The sequence below is a fragment of the Hermetia illucens genome, chromosome 2, assembly GCF_905115235.1.
Source record: "Hermetia illucens chromosome 2, iHerIll2.2.curated.20191125, whole genome shotgun sequence".
Taxonomy (NCBI): Eukaryota; Metazoa; Arthropoda; class Insecta; order Diptera; family Stratiomyidae; genus Hermetia; species Hermetia illucens.
In genome coordinates, this window is record NC_051850.1 from 11,272,026 (window position 1) to 11,290,122 (window position 18,097).

The following is an 18,097-nucleotide window of genomic DNA, read 5'->3' on the forward strand; positions in this document are numbered from 1 at the left end:
GCAGTTTGCGCATACGTCCTGTTCCTTCCTGCGTTCGTGTCCGTGTTCCTATGGGAGAGACCAGCTTCAATGAGATCTCCCTCGCTGATTTGATCACCTCCCCGCACACCGGTCCTAATTTCCGCGAGACGCGTGGATGTAAGTCCTGGTGTGGAGCACAATAAAGCGATTGATTTGTTGGTCTTACGGATTACCCCTAACAGAAGAGTCTGGTGCGTCCAGGGTGGATCTTACCGGGGTTTCCAGTTTATCCCTATCTTCCGCCGGAGATTCCGTTTCCTTGCGTCCGATTTCTCTGGACGTTACCGTGCCTAGTCGCACAGCCAAGTCCATGTCCTCATTTCCAAGGTGCTTCATCTTTCTTCGCAGTGCTCTCTTCTGCCGCCGGCTTGGGGTCTTTCCAGGTTCACGGTGTCCGGGCCGTTCGGATCTATTTCCATATACTGGCGTTAAACCAGTAGCGGTCATGTCATCAGCTTCCCGTTCTTTCGCTCTTCCCGATAAGGGTCAAGGAGAAGGTTCTGACAGGCAGGATTCAGTCTGTAGTCCCCCCTCCTTAGTCGCCGGAGTTCTCTTTTTCCGAGCCTTCCTCTTCCGTTTGCGGGTAGATTTGGGCTGTAGTACCGCGGACGGCCGTAGTCAGATTTCCAGGTTCTCCCAAGTTGGGAGTTACTGTACTTTCGTTTCTGGCTAACTTCGCCGTAGGCACTAAATGCAAGCTTTCCACTGAGTCGGAAGGCATGGCTTCCACAGATTTATCTATAGGGGCGTATGAATGTGGTGAGGCCTCCAAAATCCGCCCCTCGGCCGCGACATGATTGCTCGAGGTCGCGGGTGGATTCGAAGTCTGTGACGTCCATAAAGGAAGGCTGAAATATAAATTTGTTGCTCCTTACATTGACTAACCCAAAACGCGCGAGTCTGATTAGTCTCGCACACGAAAAACCTATCAGACAAACAATTGTGTTAGCCAAATAAATCACTCTTTAAATGTGTCCTTCACATTTTCTCATTTCCTCCATCATCGTCACCATAAAGGACACAGATGTGTATATTGTCCAGATGATGACAATTACCGCCTTCTTCCGCCAGCACCGGCTAGGATAACGATGATGGAATGAACCAAGCAGTTCCACTCCCATCCGCTGCGGTGGTACGACGTATGAGGAGGAAGGACATCCACTTCTTTCCGTAAATTCGAATCGTTTGGAAAAGTGATAAGTCCTCTCTGCTCTGGCTAAAAGCTCCCGGGGAAAAACGGCAACATTTGTTTTCGGCACCTGTGACAAAACCTTAATCAACTTTTTTCTCTCGTTGCCTCCCTATCGTCGTCCTTCCCATCGTCTGAACCTGATGGCGTTTTTCTTTCCGCAATGTCGTCAATTTTGTTCGTAAGCATTTAAGAGGTTGTTGGGATTTATCTATTAGCATTATCCTTTTGTTCTTGCCAATGCCTGAAGTATGTAGATGCTGAGATGCCGGACTCAGTTCGGTTGTAGCTCAACTAAACAAGTTTTTCCTGAGCAAAGAAAATCGCCTTAATCACGCATCCACCTACAACTGATATGGCCTGGGGCTATTTTCACCTTGACCTCTGGATCCTTAAAACCACAAAGCCTCAGGGTAACAAACCATTTCTAGGAGAGTTTACATGCGACTTGGACAGACTCACTTTCTACCTTTTCGTGTTTTCGCTTGAAAAGCTGAATTCGGGAGAGTCCTGTTGCCTGGCTTCGGGGGAGGGGGGCGGATACATCTTTTTTTCAAGCGTGTTCAAGAAGCGACTGTAAATACTTTTGTGCTATTTCTTTTTGATGGTGCGTTGAAAGAATCAATAAAAGGAAAATTTGAGGAAAACAGAGAAAGTGAAAATGAAGGAGAAGTCATGGCGAAGGATAGCAAACACGGAAATCCATCTAAACGTTGAAGACATTACTGGAATGTGTTTACGCAAAATAAAGTAGCAAATAATAAGGAATAGGTTGTTGATGGGGAACGGGAACTTGCCGATGCGGTGAACCGTTCCCAGGATGTTGTTGTCGATGTAAGGCTGTTTATCTTTGCGTATTTCAAGTTGTTTGTCGACTCCAGCTCTTTAGATTAGCCAGGCGTGAGCTATTTGGCTAAATAGGAATCTTTAAGGATAGGAGAAACGTTTTCGGTTATTTAATATTTGTTTATCCCAGGAAAATGCTATTAGCTTCCTTTACAACTGTTGTTCGACGTGATCCAGGTCCTGTCTCCAATTCCTGGATGCTTGTTCCTAAGAGCATTCGGTGATAAAACCACATCTCCAACACCCTCAAGAGAGTGCCAGAATTTGTCCTCCGCACATTTCATGTCAAGATTCATTTGAATACTTAAAATTCCGCTAAAAAAGTCTGGACTTTCTATAATTATATTTGTACCAACTTAAGGACTTACCAACCAAATAAACGCTGGCCCAGAAAAAACCCTACAGCCCCAATTTTACATGGTAATTCGATGCGATTGGTAGAATAATTTAATCGGTCGGCATGGCGCCGACATTTCGTGGTAAATGTTTGATTTTGTATTGACGCTGAGCCTAATAAATCTGGTTCACCACTAAAGTAGCATTTTCCTTTAAAATCAATCACGTCATTGACAAGTTCAAAAACAACCGAAAATCTTGTCTCCACGATTCGGGAATTTAACAAGAGTTTGGATGCGAAAAAAAATTATTGGGGAAAGGATAATGGGCGGAAAATGTGACGGGGAATGTTAATAGGTCGGGGGTCGAAATTATTTAGGGAATTAGGTTGGGGATTTAAAGTTAAAGCTGCTGCGGTTGGAGGAGTTTAAAAATTTGGTTAATATTCGCGGTTGACGTTGCGGTTGTCAGAAAAAGGAACCAGCGTATCCTAATCGAATGATTGGGATGAAAATCATATTAAATTCGTATCTATTTCAGAGCTGAAGCATTCAGCTTGTATTCGTGATGCGTTGAGAAAACGGATCCTGACAAGGATACACATGGTGCCAATGGAAGGAGTGGAGACAAAGTGGTATTAACACAAACTTTGCTGGCGGTTCTGTTCGTCAGAGATGAGGCAAACATATCAGACCCTGCCTCATCTACCTTCGGAGCATCGTGATCAGAAGTGCGGGTTTGACAGTCTTGTCCTGGGCGCATGAGGTCGTAGCCCAACGGTGACTACTGGTGACTTCAATTCTTGCGCCCGTGAGTGGGGCAGCAGAGAGAAAAATGCAAGGGGCCGCAGTCCATTAGACGCTTTTGCACAGTTGGATATAATTCTGGCAAACGAAGGTTATGTAAACACCTTTCAGAAAGGGGCGTCTGCCTCAATCATAGACCTAACTTTTTTCACCCCTGCACTGGCATGTGGTATGTCCTGGTGCGTCTGCAAGGACTACACCCACAGCGATCACCAGACAATCTTCTTTGGGCTACGGGTGGAGTCACCAGGCGGAAGACCATCATGCCCGAAACCGAGAAAGATGTTAGCCTGGTCTGTTAAAACTCTGGATGAGTAGACCTTTATGGAGGTGTGGTTAGACCAACCTAATAAAGCGGGCCTCTACGGAAAGAGCTGTCCCTGTGATCCAATGCATTGCCAAAGCGTGTGACGCGTCCATGCCTAGGAGGTGCTCATTCTCCAGTAGAAGACCAAACTACCGGCGGAATACTGAACTGGCCAGCCTTCGATCAGCCTGTCATCGAGGCAGAAGAGCGGCTCAGAGGGCGGTAGGCACAATCGACCAAGGATAAAAAGAACGCGCCTATAAGGATGCCCACAAAAACCCTCAAGGTCCCCATTCAACGAAGTAAGAGGGAATGCTTTAAGGTTCGGTAGCGGACGTAAACCCGTGGGGGAGAATCGTAAATTTTTAAGGTTTTGTGTGAAACCTTCATCCGAAAAGGGAGGTTCGTTCATACACAAGGAGCAAGTAACTCCCCAAAATTATTGCGGTCAGGACCACTTAAACCCTAAAGAAAAATAGGGGCTTATTTTGATTAGGCTAAAAGTCCTCTCTGCTTGTCGTAAAATAGACGCCTAGTTGGGTAGAAATTTGGGGACTAGCATAATGAAAATTTTGAAACTTTACATATGTCACGCCGAAAATCATTAGCTACCCAAAACGGACTATGATTGTTTTCTGGAATGTGTGGATACTTCTTGAAAACTTTATCGAGGATCCCCAGAATGCTTACTTTCTCCTGCTCGAGCGAGATATAAGCAGGACATTGTGGGTCTAAATGGAGGAACATGGTATTTTTAGGACCGTTTCCCCAATAAATTAAAAACCAATATACCACCCAAATTATTAACTCTTTTATTCTTTACATCTATGTCGCTTCCACAATACTTAACGAGGTTCATTATAAACTATTCAAACTAGACTTCTACTTCTTTAAATACTTCCAAATATCCGGCAGACTTGTCGAGAACCTAACTGGTCGGCGGACGAGACTGGAGTATTAACAAATGTCATGATTGATTTCCGATGGTACCAACAAACCGTCGAGACCGATGGGGTTCCCGGCGTTTGACTATCCGAACGTCCTTTTCGGGAAGCAGAACTTGACTGTGATTACGATCAAGATCTACCTCCCGAACGGAAAGTACTAATTCTCGCGACGATCTTTGTGACCGTGTTGGCCAACGTCTTTACCATGGACTTAAGCTCGTCCAATTCCCGAGTTCTGTCTCGGGAAACTTCCGCGACCACGGGTCGCACGTACACCTCGAGTACCTTGTCGGCCGTGGAGATGACTCTAAAGGAAATAGAATGATCAAGCGACCATCCTGAGTGGAGTAGACCTAGAGGGAATAGCTATCCTAAAAACGTAAAAAGTTCGCGAAATTTACCGTAAAGGTCCGCCCGCAAATACTGAAGCTCCATCAAAGTGCTCGGTTGACACGTTCTTGCACACCTCTGTGCTAGAGAGGCTTCGGAATGGGCCTCCACCGACCTAACAATCTCCGGAGTCACGCGGACAACGGTCTGGCAGAGACCGGAGGGAGCAAATGTCAAAAAAAACTAAGAAGTTTCTGGAGAATAGTATTCCACTGTCCCTTACCACACGAATGGCGATGCACTTTTATCCTCTGGAAAGCCGAATGGTGGCAGACGTGAAACCGGTGTCGGGTTGTTTGTGACGACTACCGCAAGACAAGTTCTTTTGATATAGGAACCGATTTCCAACAGATTTCTAACTGTAGGATTCCGGTCCAGGATAAAGAGCATCAAAATTTTAATGTGCTATTGATCAATGCAGACTTCCGATATAGTGGTGAAAGATCTTGTAACGAACGTAGGAGCGCGCCGTACGTTTCCGGTCATCAGACTAGCTAAAGTGATAAAATCAAACAGCTTCTCTCCTCTAGGACTGCATTTGCTACTGTCCCAACAAATATGCTAAGCGTTCGCGTCGCAAACTATGAAGAGTTCAAGGCCACTTGATTCTGTATACACTACCAGATCCCTTAGTTCTCGCGTCGGCAGAGGACACAAAGATTCATAGGGTAAGTAAGAAGAGGCAACTATAACGTTTCTCCTGTTACCAATGGCCTGGTATTGTAAGTTGACCGCAACAAGGTACTGGGAACAAAGTTGTCCCTCGGCCCTCGGTCTCGGTGATCTTTCATTGAAGAAGATCCTAGTCTCCTTGACTGATCCAATACCACAGATTCTGTTAAAACGAACCCATGGCTCTTGAACCAGAAATATATAAGGGCAGTCCTGCGACTTTACCAGCCTTGCCGCCAGTGTATAGGAAGAAGCTTTGGCATGCTGCAGGTTAATTTGACTAACTCTTATGTTTATAGACATAAGTGTAGTTTAATATTTTCATTACGCAAATTGAGAAGTCTGTTGCGTTCAGTTTAGACCTCACCGGCGTTACCAGCTTCTTCTCACCTTTCGCCGAAAGTTCCGCTTTCTTGCGTCCGATTTTTCTGTATATCGCCGCACTTGGTTGCCACCCCACGTCCTCATTCCCAAGAAACTTCGCCTTCTTTCGCAGTGACTTCCGTTGTGCCGTTCTAAGTTCCAGGATCTCTTTCCACAGGCCGGAATTGGACCAGTTGCGTCCACATTACCAGCTTTCCTTTTGACAGTCCCTTCTCCTTTATGGCCAAAGTTTCCTTCTGCCGAGCCTTACTTCCTCGATTATTGGAAGAATTAGCCAACAGTATCATCAGGCTCACCGTAGGCAGGTGTCCAGTTCCTCGCATTAAGGGATTTACTGTGCTATCCGTTCTGGCTGACTGCGCCTTAGATACTGGGTGTAGGTTTTCCGCTAAAGTGGAGAGCCTGTCTTCCACAGATTTTTCCATGGGGGAACATAAATTAGGTGAGGCCTCCAAAGTCCGTGCCTCGGCTACGACCTAATTTTCCAAAGTCGCGAGGGGATTCAAAGTCTGCGACTTGGCTTAAAGTCTTAGCTAGTCGGAGTTGAAACAACAAGTCTATTTTTAAGACCTGACTGAGTCCTCCATCTACTTGATGACGAACCTTATCAATTTTGAGGAGCTACTTACTTATATCCAGAGTCAACAACAACTATAGCCGCTTCAGGAGACAGTGGTCCGTAGGGCACTATGGAAGCAATATCTGATAAGGTAAGCGAGCCACTCAGGCGGGTGAGCCTCGCTTCGTGGTGAATTACGCTACTCTGGTGCGAGAGTACAGGGGCTGGTATATTATGTGGCCATTTCTGCAAACCTAGGATGATATCAGCATGCCCTGGTACTTGTCGATGGCTCTGACAACCTACTACCCGATCGCTTTTTTGAAAGGCGGATCTAGAGTGCGATCTAATGTTACTTCTTGAATGCAAATCAACGGTGGCTGTTAGTGCAGCCACCGTCTGTTTCAGCTGAACCACCTGGTTTAACGTGTCACGAAACAAACCGCCAACTACATGGCGTGGATTTTGTCGGCTGTGACGTGTCAGGAGCCTTCGAATTTGCACATGCCAGGACGGTCTGTGTGGTCTTTGGAAGTCTCTGCAGTTACTTAGGGAGTAACAGCTTAGTGCCGATAAGCCGAAGCTGAGCATGTGACATCCTATGTGATATCGGCTGGAGCGAAATACGTCTCCAGCTGGCAAAAGCACGCTGCTGGATTCGTACGCCAAAACGATGTTATCCATATTGCCATGATAGTTTTTGATGGATCTGCCATGATCCTGTATGTATACCTCGTTAGGCGAAGCGAAGCAGCCCGCAAGCCAAGAGAAATGCAAACTAGAGTCCTGCGTTTTCTTCTAAATTGTATCCTTAACTGTTTGGGTTAAGGATCAAATGGGCCAAACAGTGATATGGGCCTCGGTGCAGGAGCGCTTGTTGTGTAATGCGGTGAACTGATACACTGTAGAAGATTGCTTTTAGCTGGAGTTGTGCAATCTATTCTGCTTTACACGTAGCCTGTATGGGCGGAGGCTTTTGCAGACTCCCAGAGCAGGAAGGAGGTGAATTCGGTAGTACTTTTAGAATCACAGACAGATGAGGCATCATTGGTAGTGTGAAGCGAATGTCTGTGTGCTATACCATGTAAGACGTATGCAGGAGGATACAGAACGCAGAAATGTGGCAAGGTCAGAGTAGCATGATCTCTGGCACAGCAGATGGGGGGAGCCTCCAAACTATCAAAGGACGACAGGCTCATTCTCAACATTGAGGTATGGTGGTTGCTACTGGCAGTATTTGTACCGGTTTGGGATGGATGATTCGCCTGTATGTAGTTGCTTCCCCCCCCCCCCCCCCCCCCCAGGATCTAGAACATGATATTTCACTGCTTAAAGTTCGTGATCCAGAAGAGCACAGCAAGAAAATAGAAGAATTTTCGCAGAAACTTATAAAGAGGGCACTTACACCTGTTTGGCTATCATATCGCTTCCCGAGAAGTCTTCCAGAACTCGCCACCCGTCTACCAGAGACACCAGTGATTTCGACGCAAAGGTTACCACTGGAATGCTTCCCTCGCAGCCTGAGCGCCGGAATATTGGGTGGATCCGGTGTTTAGAACGACCAGTCCTGTGATCGCTGCCATCTCCAGAAATCGTTTCCTTCTGGAGTCTGTGTGAGGCATGCCACATTTAGGTGCCCTGGTATTGAAGTTAGCCCCGACCAGGATCCGACTATTTATGCCTAAGATAGAGTGCTTTAAAGCATCAAGGCCTTGTCGAAAGTCCGGCACCATCTCATTCGGTGTAAGATAGACACTAAAAAATGTTATCCCTAAACACCGAACCCAAACAAAGCCGTCCTCTCGGCCTTGGGTAAGTATCCTAAGCAGGCTGCCGTCCCGAACTCATATAACAACCGAACCTGATGATGATGGTGCCATGAAACTGGGTTCTTGTTTCGATACTGCTCACTGATGAGTACTAAATCAGCTTTGTTCTCCTCAGCGGTTGCACTCCTGTGCATATTGATTTGTAGGATGTAAGTGATGTTGACCACCTCTTAGCTCTTTCCAATTCTGTTCTGAAGACTGAGCCCGCACTGGGCTCAATGTTCTCATCAGACGCCCCACGGTCCCTCCATAGTACGCAGTTTTCCTTTTAATTGCAGGTGATCGCTTTATCGCCTGACTGACCGCATTTACGGCATGTTGCCCCTCTATCAAGTCCCCGACAGGTTGCAGATGTGTGCCCATCCGTGTCCCATCCAAACATCTGTAATATTTGGCTGGGGTGGCCAGGATTCGTATCCTACACACTACCCAATCAATTCTTATTTTCTTGCTGTTTAGAAGCTTCCACGCGTATTGCTCAGCAACTTCCACCACAGCGAGCTTTTGGCCTTTGCAGTTCGCAGAGGTGACACCAATTGGTTACCTTCGGACATTTGCGTTTGATGTACTATTCTACCTCGTTCTTTTCTATGAAGCAGTCAAGGTCTCGGATTTTCAGAGAGCAGGGGGGTTCCAGGCTGGAAACCAAATCTTTCTCTCCTAGAAACCGCTTGACTGCTTCACAGCACGTAACTTTTTTTGTTGTCCTCGGGCCTAGTTCTAGGACTCCACCACCCTTTGTTTTACGAATGGAAGATATTTCTGGTTCGTTCTCTTCGGGTTTGATTTTGCAACAGATTTCACTGAGAACTTCGCAAAAGTCTTGCCTTCCGTCGGCTTAATAAGTAGAACTGACGGTCTAGTCCACCTTCGTCCTGCCACCTTTTCTTTTGGTGCTCCGTCCTTGGTGTCCGCCTTAATTTTAGGCAGATGTTTTTCTGATGATGCGACGTGTTGTTGTCTGTTGTTCTTCTTCATCTTCGTCTTTTGAGCTCTGGAGAGTACCTGAGTGAAGTCTCCATCAGATGTCCCTTCCTTCTTTCATTTTTTTCCCAGTTCGCTCTGTAATGGACTGTCCGCGATCCGTTTGGTGCTCGAAGTGTTCTCCTCGGGAGGCGCGGGGCGCGAATTTTCTCTTACTTTCCATGCCCGCCTATAATATGAAATTCTGTCCAGGAGCTCCTCCAAGCCTACCAGCCCCTTTTTTTCACCCTTTTCCTGACGTTTTTCTGGAGGAACGTGGCAGATCGCATACACTTCACAAGTGCTGCGCATTTCTTAATAAGCCTTACGACAGCCTACTCGAATTATTTTCGAAACCATTTGGTTAGTTTCGGCAGTTTCCACTGTGCCTCTTTCCGTACTTATAGTACTGCGTGGTAAGGTCTGGGTTCCTGTCTCCGTTGCAGGTGCCGCATCACTTTACGAGTACTTCTCTCCGTCTGTGCGTCCCGATGTCTCGTCGGGTATTCCAGCCCTTGTTGCGTCCTTCGTTGGGCGTTAGGGCGGGTAGCGCATTTTCTTGCTGCGTATAAATCCAAGCAGCTCACTCACCATTTCCACTATCTCTTGGTTTGTTTTGTTTTTGTTCACCATTTAAGTTTTTTTGCCGACGCATCGTGTGCAAGGGAGCGGCCCGCAATAATCAGGAACGAGTATACCCTCGGGAACAAAGCCTCTACTCCAGTTTCCTGATCCCGAAACTCACGGATCAGCGCTCGCTCGGGACAACGTGGTCTACTAATACCGGTTCAATGCACACTACCCGACCAGGGTCCCGAAATGGCTGGCTTCTGATATAGGCCACAACTACCACCTTGGCAGAGCTAGGCTCACATCATCCCATCGATCTTGACAAGGAGTTGTCCGGGGACTCCCAGTGTGTCCCGGCGCGTATCGGACATTAGCAGTTCGCTCTTCACCGAGAAAATTGGTCGAGGCTATTACCTAGGACGCAGGTGTTATACCAACTAGGGGGTCAGAACTACTTTCTCGGGTACCTCGGGGATGCCACTCCCCGTATCATAAGCGACCCGTTAAGGGTCTTTGACGACCCCTGAGGAGATATTTAAAGGTTTTCAGCAACTGCCTATGTACGAAAATCTCTAAATTTTCTCTGAAATCAGGGCCAACGAGGGACCAAAATATATGTCATGTAAGATAAAGTTGCGGTTCCATTCCACTCTCAGTAACTTTCACAGAAGTACTTATGAAATTGTCCTCCTTTACTGCACATGTGCTCAGCGACGCAGTCCCAAAAGTAACTTCAATGACTCACGTCCCTAGAATGGCTATTCTAACAATTTAAGGATCGGATACGTGAAACAATTGTCGCAAACAGCATGTGTAGTTCCCACGAATTATCCCGTTTCCTAGCCCTTTCATCCTAACTTCAATTCCAGCCACTGACAACTGTCCAACCAGTCAGTCAAACAACAATTAAAACCATGCAGCCTGACCTTCCTCAGAGCTATCTTGTCCTTATTCCTTCTAAAACTCCCATCCATGGCACTCAATCTTCCAACCAAAAGACAACGCGCAAGGAAAAAACGGAAAATATCCTCTGCATTTCCACTGTTCCTGTGACATAGGACAGAGCCATGTAAATGGGCGACTATGTGTTTAGTAGTCAAAGGATAGAGTTACGAGCGTACGTGAAGGAAATTTTTCATTTTATGATTGCATCACGTGTAAAGCAAAATGCTACTTAAACTACTTTGTATGCGATACTTTGTTATGTGGCTGGGGAGATACTTTTCCATGTTGCCGGAATCCGGCCCTCAAAAGAGGAGCGCACATATCTGGTTCGTTTTGAAAGGGAATCTCAGAGTAATGGAAATGGAATCTCAAGGGTATGCAATTCCGAAAGTTTTGATTATTTTCGAATGTATTTCTGCGAATGTTAAAGGAGTTCGGTTAATGAAATTATTTTCTATGAGAATTGTGTGTTCTAGTTTCAAGGATTCAAAGTGTATCTAATGGCAACTTGAAGCCTTCGTAGCTCCAGTTTTATGGAGAACTTTAGAAGCTTTTTAATTGAGAGGGTGCATGGGTTTCGATACTTAGATGGATTCGTTTGCTGAAATCGTGGTGGATTACGTAATTTTTCCTCTATCGCGCTACCCCTTCGGACGTCATGGAACAGTCTATGACGTATACAAATTTGAGTATGTTCAAAGAGCTTCGTGCTGGTAAAAAGTCAGATACTAATCGCGAAAACCTCAGAAACCCTCATGACTTTTCCTTACCATGGCTTTCGAATTCATCCCCAAATTGAAGCTAGAAACCAAACCAAAATTCCACATGCCTTAAAATTTGGTCCCAATTATAACATATCATATGAAACAGTCTCGTGAAATCCGTTTAGCCTTGCACGCGCTCACATATCCAAACTACTTTGGGATATGACTAGGAGAAATAGGACGACAAGGACTCCCATGGAAGTATGATTCCATCCATTCTGGAATGTTTGCCAATCTAACCATCAGAGTGGTTCGTCCTCTTTCCATGACTAGCTACACGTCTATTTCCTGAAGTAGGTTCAAAAGGATATACGATAACGGCTCGAACCAGCGCATATATCACAGGATATTCGGTAAAGGATGGTAGCAAATAGTCGAATTTATTCTACAAGACCACAGGACCACTTATAACCATATTTGTTCACGGCACATTCAGATATTTAGCGGAACATGCTTGGCATATTTCATACATCTGCCGCTGAATAGATAGATAGAGTTAGATAGAATCTAAGATGACTATGAAAGATGAAAAACTGCAACATATCAGGATTCAACAAGCGTCCAAGTTATCCTGAATATTCATATACAAAATGAAGTTTTACACATAATTTGAAAGCGAAACAGCTCCTGCAGTAGCCCCTTGAAAAAGCGTAGACCGAGGAAGCGCTGGACTACCTCAACCTCATTTTGATTAAAAAAAAGGACGAAAAAGAAAACACCCAAGAAGGACGAGAAGCCTCCTCTTCTCACGTCCGCAAAGTATGTTGAACATAAATAAAGTAAGTTTGTGCTCAAAACAAAACGCCAGAGAGAATACATTATATCTGTCAGGGATTTTCCAGGAATTCCTAGGAGCTCCTCTCATCCATTCCCGAACTAAGCACGCTAGTCGGCAAGTGGGAATGACCATGGTAAAAACTGACGGAATATGTTTAAAGACAAACACCCTCATGCTCGCCAGACAGACCGACAGACAGACAAACTGTTATAAACAAGCTTTTATTTTTTCGATCCCATCGCCGTCTTGTTTCTTGCATAAAAGCCATCGGGGTTGGGTGAAATAAAGCCAAGTTCCTGAGATCCTTGGGAGTGAGATAGGACGGAATGGCTCAGTTGGTATTCCGTTTTCTGATCTGATGATATCAATAAGAGAAATCTGAAAGCGTCGTACGTGACCTTTTCTGTCTTTGCAATTGACTTTTTTCTGCCTCCACTCTAAAGTTGTGTGCATCCCCCGTCCTAGGGGTTGGCGGAACAGCACAGACGTATAGAAATTCACGTAGAAATTTTATTTTAAAATCTGGCAATGTACGAAGAATGGAAGAAGCATGTTTTAAAGATGGCATTTCGTGAAGGTATAATATATAGTCGAGTCTAAGAGTCTCTATCATTTTTGAATACGGGATTCAATTCGATTTCGTTTAAAGTCAAATCGGTGACATTGGAAAAGGAAAGGTGGCTCGTGGGTTGAATTTACAAAAAGGATTTTTGTCAGATTGTAATTATGAGGGGATGGAACTGAGAGGGGATTCGAGGCTGTTTGAAATATAGAAGTTTAGACAGTTTACGAAATATTTCCTTCTGGTAGCTTACGGTTTTTGCAGGATTTATAGCTGCGTAAAAGTGAATAGCTCGAAGTGTCCCCATTTAGCTGATAAATATCACTCTTTGATTGCATCTACCAAGTATTTCAGCTTTAATGGAGTAGTACATACTGATTAGATGCTGAGAAACCTAGTCTGCTGTCAAAATTTATGATAGCCGAAAAACGTAAAAGGATAACTGACAACTCAAAACTCGAAAACAATAACCTGTTGAGGTAAAGCTGGGAGAATTTTAGCAGCTAAACCTCCCCTTCTAGTGAAATTTTTCAATGACACATTTAGGATATACACTGGCCTTATCCGACCCTTTTTAAGCACTGGTAGATCCAGGAATGCCGCTAAAAATTTCTTCCCTATGAGTTATCACACATGGTCTAATAAAAGTGAACTGTGAGAATTCAAATTATGATTCAGAGGTTTTTGTTGGTGAGGTTTAAGCAACCCCCTTTCCCAATAAGCACCCTGGACTGCTCCATTTCTTGCAAACCAGCCCAGTATAGTTCCCTTACCGTTACTCTTACTTTTTTAAGGTTTTGTGTAAAACAGAAACATCTCGCGGTGGAGTCAGCTCACTCTAGCTTAGTTACCTTTCTTCTATACGCGGCGTACGTGACCGCGCTTTTCTCCTCTCCTCTGCCTTTCACAGTTTGTTTTGGATTGATGCGATCGTGGAGTTGACAGCATCCCAATTCTCTTGATGTGCTACCATTTTCGCCACAAGATTTTCTGATAATAGCACCTCTCCTAGAGTTTCCTCTAGATTCCTCCTTTCTTCCATAAACCTCGGACAGTGGAAGAATACATGCTCTTGGTCCTCTGGGGCTCCATCGTAATTTGGACAGTCGGGTGAGGTCTCTAATTTAAACCTGTGCAGGTATTGACGATTTCCTCCGTGCCCCGTTTGAAACTGGGTGAGATTACAATTAATCTCACCGTATCGTCTCTCCAACCACTCCTTGATGATAGGAATGAGCCTGTTAATCCACTGACCCTTTCCCACCATCTTTGCCATCTATTTATGGGTCTCTCATCATCTGAGAGTGTCCTGAAGGCTGAGCATACCCTCAGGGTTGCCCTCCTGTAGACTGCACTCAGTTTGTTAGCGTTCCCTGACATTCCCAACGCCTCCCTACAAACTGGGGTCGCATAGAGCACTGAGATGTGTTCAGCTTCCCCCAGGACTTCTCGAAATATCCGCACTACTCCTCCACTACACTAGCCCCGAACAAACCCAGCTTGATCATAGTGTTGATCTGCATTTCCAGATTTTCTACAGGGCATCGAAAACGGATCGAGCGTTGTTAATAGGTATTACAACATCCAGTTTGGTACTACCGTCGACGCTAACCACACCTCTTAGATATATAAATTGATTGACACCTTCGATGCTCTGCCCATTAATGCTGATAGGGAGTGTGCAATGACCCGTCAGACTGAGTCCCTTGGTTTTGTTGCCTTCAGTCCGACTCTACTTGTCTCTCTTTTCAAATCTAGAACCATTTGTCCAAGGTCCATGATCCGGTGGAAGAGCAAAAAGATGCCACCAGCGTAGTAGAGGTATTTGAGGAAAGATTCCCTCGTTCGTTGAACTAATCCAGGTCCTCCGGACAAAGCAGCTTTAAGAACGTCATCTTAAATGCATCTGGAGTTTTACTGTTGCTACATCGAAGCTGATATTTTGCGCCATCATATATATATATTCCATATACGCTTTCACATGTACACGTCGAAGCTGCTTCTCTCAGGAGCTGAGTTTGTATCCACACAATTGTGTGGATGACCGAAGTTCGGTTTCCCTCCGACCAGAGGATTTACCGAATTAAGTTTTGGGGATTACGCCGATTACCAGCGCCTCGCTCGGGCATTCAAACAGCACATGCTCCCGCTCCGGCGGGATCAAACGACTTCTGTAATAGTTTGGGAAATGATCTACACCGATACGATGCAGATACGTTGGGTAGTAATCGCCGTGTCCAGTGAGGAATTGGGTGAGGTGATAGTTCACCTACCCGTGTCGTTGGTCAAGTCATTCCTTAATATCAGGAATAAACTTCTATGTCCATCGAACCTTTGACGACTCGTCCTACCGTTACCAGAGTCTATGTGACTTCTCTCTTGTTGTTCGAATTGCGCTGTATACCCTCAGTGCAATCAGACCATAGGCAGAATTCATCTTCCTCCAGTTCTGTACTTGCCTCTGCCCATACAGGCGACGCGTAGAACAATATGGACCGCACGACGCCAACTATTAGCAACCTATTACACTATTTTGGCTGGCCTATGTTCGACATCATCCTGGCAAGGCCGTAGTCGCCTTTACAGCTCTCATGCGTACGTTACATGTCCTTTGAAATTCAGCCTGGCATTGAGAGTCACGCCAAGGTATTTCAGACCATCATATTGCTTTCAACCCGCAGACTGGTTGTATTTCTTCTTCCATGATTTGGAATGAGAACTGACTCTATCTTTCCCTCCGCCAGGCTCAGTCCGGCCCCCGCGAGTCAGGACTTTACAGCCATGACCGCATCGGCGGCGTAAACCTCCAAATCCGCCGGGAGATTTGCAACGATCACTATCACAGATCATCTGCAAAACCGACCAACGTGGTTTCCTCGGCGACGCGAAGCAAGAGCATCCCGTTATACATCATCATCGTTCTAGAGCAGAGGTCTCAACACCGAGCGCTGTGGTACCCCCGCCATGATGATGTATTCATTGAACCCATCGTCCGTCTCGTACCAAAGAATACTGTCAGACAGGTCACTCTCGATTAGCTTAGCCAGGCAACCAGTTGCATTAATTCTGGCGAATATGTCGTTAATGCGTTTCGGTTTGATACCTGCTCCTGTATGGTGAAAGAAGAGCATTGTTACAATTTTCCATGGAAGCCGTGGACAGGTCACCTGGGGCGACTTTTGTCCCTGCAACTTCTTCATAACCAGCTTGTAGGCCATGCCACAGGCGTTTATGTTGGTATTCACACGCAGTCGCCTAAAGCAATCTCTCTTGCCTTCATGAATGGCCTCCTACATTTTGCCAAGTAACGTCCTACAATCCCGCTCGTGCTCCTCGTGATCGGGTCTTCCCCTGGATCGCTGGAAATGCCTTCTTGCTCGATAGCATGCCGATCTTAGCTCCGCGATTCAGGACGTGATGACCAGCCAGAACTTCAGAGAACGTGTCCTGCTCGAACGTCCTCATCGTCCAGCTCATCATCCCTACTCGCTTTCTGCGAACATTCAACCTACCACTTGGCCCACAAGCGATTTTAATAAGGATTGCCTGGTGGTTCCCCTCGCCAATTCGGTGCTCAAGTACATGAGGACGACGATAGGGTCCAGGCCTCTCCCTCTGAATGTAAATGAGTTCCCAATTTTTACAAGTACAGCATCCAACTTGGCAAATGCCTCGAGCAGGGTACGTCCTCTCTCGTTTGCCCTTAGGCTACCCTACTCCCACGTCCAGGCATTGAAGTCACCCGCTATGATTTTTGTGATATCACACTTTGCGTCCAGCACCAAATGGTGCAGCATTCCCTCGTACTGCGCACGTGTTGCGCTAGAAGGAACGTAACAGCTGTAGACATGAATCCCGCCCAACTTTGTTCTCACGAAACCAGCTCCTGGAACTTGCGTAACTTCCTGAATGGCCTGCCCGGCGCACGCCCATATCGCTGCTTTACAGGTCTGGTCCCTGGCCCAGACACCACCACCGTAGTTGCGATAGGGTTCGCAAATAATATCAACGTCAATTCCCTTCTCTCGGATGGACTGTGAGAAGAGGCCCTACGCCGCCTCAAAGTTGTTAACACTGATTAGAGTCAATCTCATTTGGCCCTTGTATTTAGTGCTATTGTGAACACTAGACATCTGCTACTGCCAGTAACATGTCGTTTGTCGATGCCCTCCTTTCCTTTGCACAGCATGCATTTCTGGTTAGTTGTGCAGTCCTTGGCGATATGTCCCACAACGTAAATTGTCGACATAAGTTGCCTCCCTGTTTTTGGCCATATCTTCCTCCTCTCCTTCCTCTTCTTGCTGTTCTCTACTTCGCTCTGCCTTCTTTGCAAGCATCACAGCTACCGCATTTTCTTTGACATCATTGGTTGTTTTCATTTTCTGATCCGGTTTCTTTGAAGAAGGCGTTTCATCCTTTTGGGGATCTGTTGGGGTCCAGATATTTCACCCATCCCCTCGCGGCTTCTTTCTCCGGCATTCTCGCCGAGTAACCTTTGCAGAGGAGCTGTCACCGGTATTGCCTGGGTGATTTTTTTGCCTGATTTACACGCTCTTTCTCCCTCTGGGCTCTACCATAAGTCATTCTGATACCTCGGATTATAGCTCTAATATTTTGGTGGATATTCTTCCTATCCTTAATGAATTCGCAGAGCTCCATTATCTTCTCACCCAGTGCGGCAAATGCCACTCCCAAATGGTCGTTTGCTTGCTGACATTCGTCACACCCATCATTTGGTATAAGAATCACATCTCTGGGCTTGGCTTCCTTAATTTTCTCTGTCATTGGCTGACAAGCACCTCGTTTCTCTAGCGATCTAACTTGACTAGGTGGCGATCTAAGGAACACCGAACTCTTTCTGAAAGGATCCGGTACCGAATTAATGGCTTTTCAAGCCCTCTGTTGTCGGTGTCAAATAGTAGGTCGTCTAAACCTCGGCAAGTACCGAGGCATGCTGGTACCATCATAGGTTAGCTGAAAAGACCAGACCACCAAAGTACCAGACTTGCAATTTCTCACTAAAAAAGAACCAGATTTGACGGGAGTTCTGACGACTACTACCCGAAATGAAGCACTACGCCGCCTCACAATCTATGACTCCTTGAGCCGGCGCAACTACCTGGTCCGTACAGGCGCTGAAGTCTGGCTTCCTATTCCGGCATAATAATTTAATACTGCAATCGCGGAAACGTATGGTTGCAAGCAGGTAGGCAGGAGTTTAGGACTTGG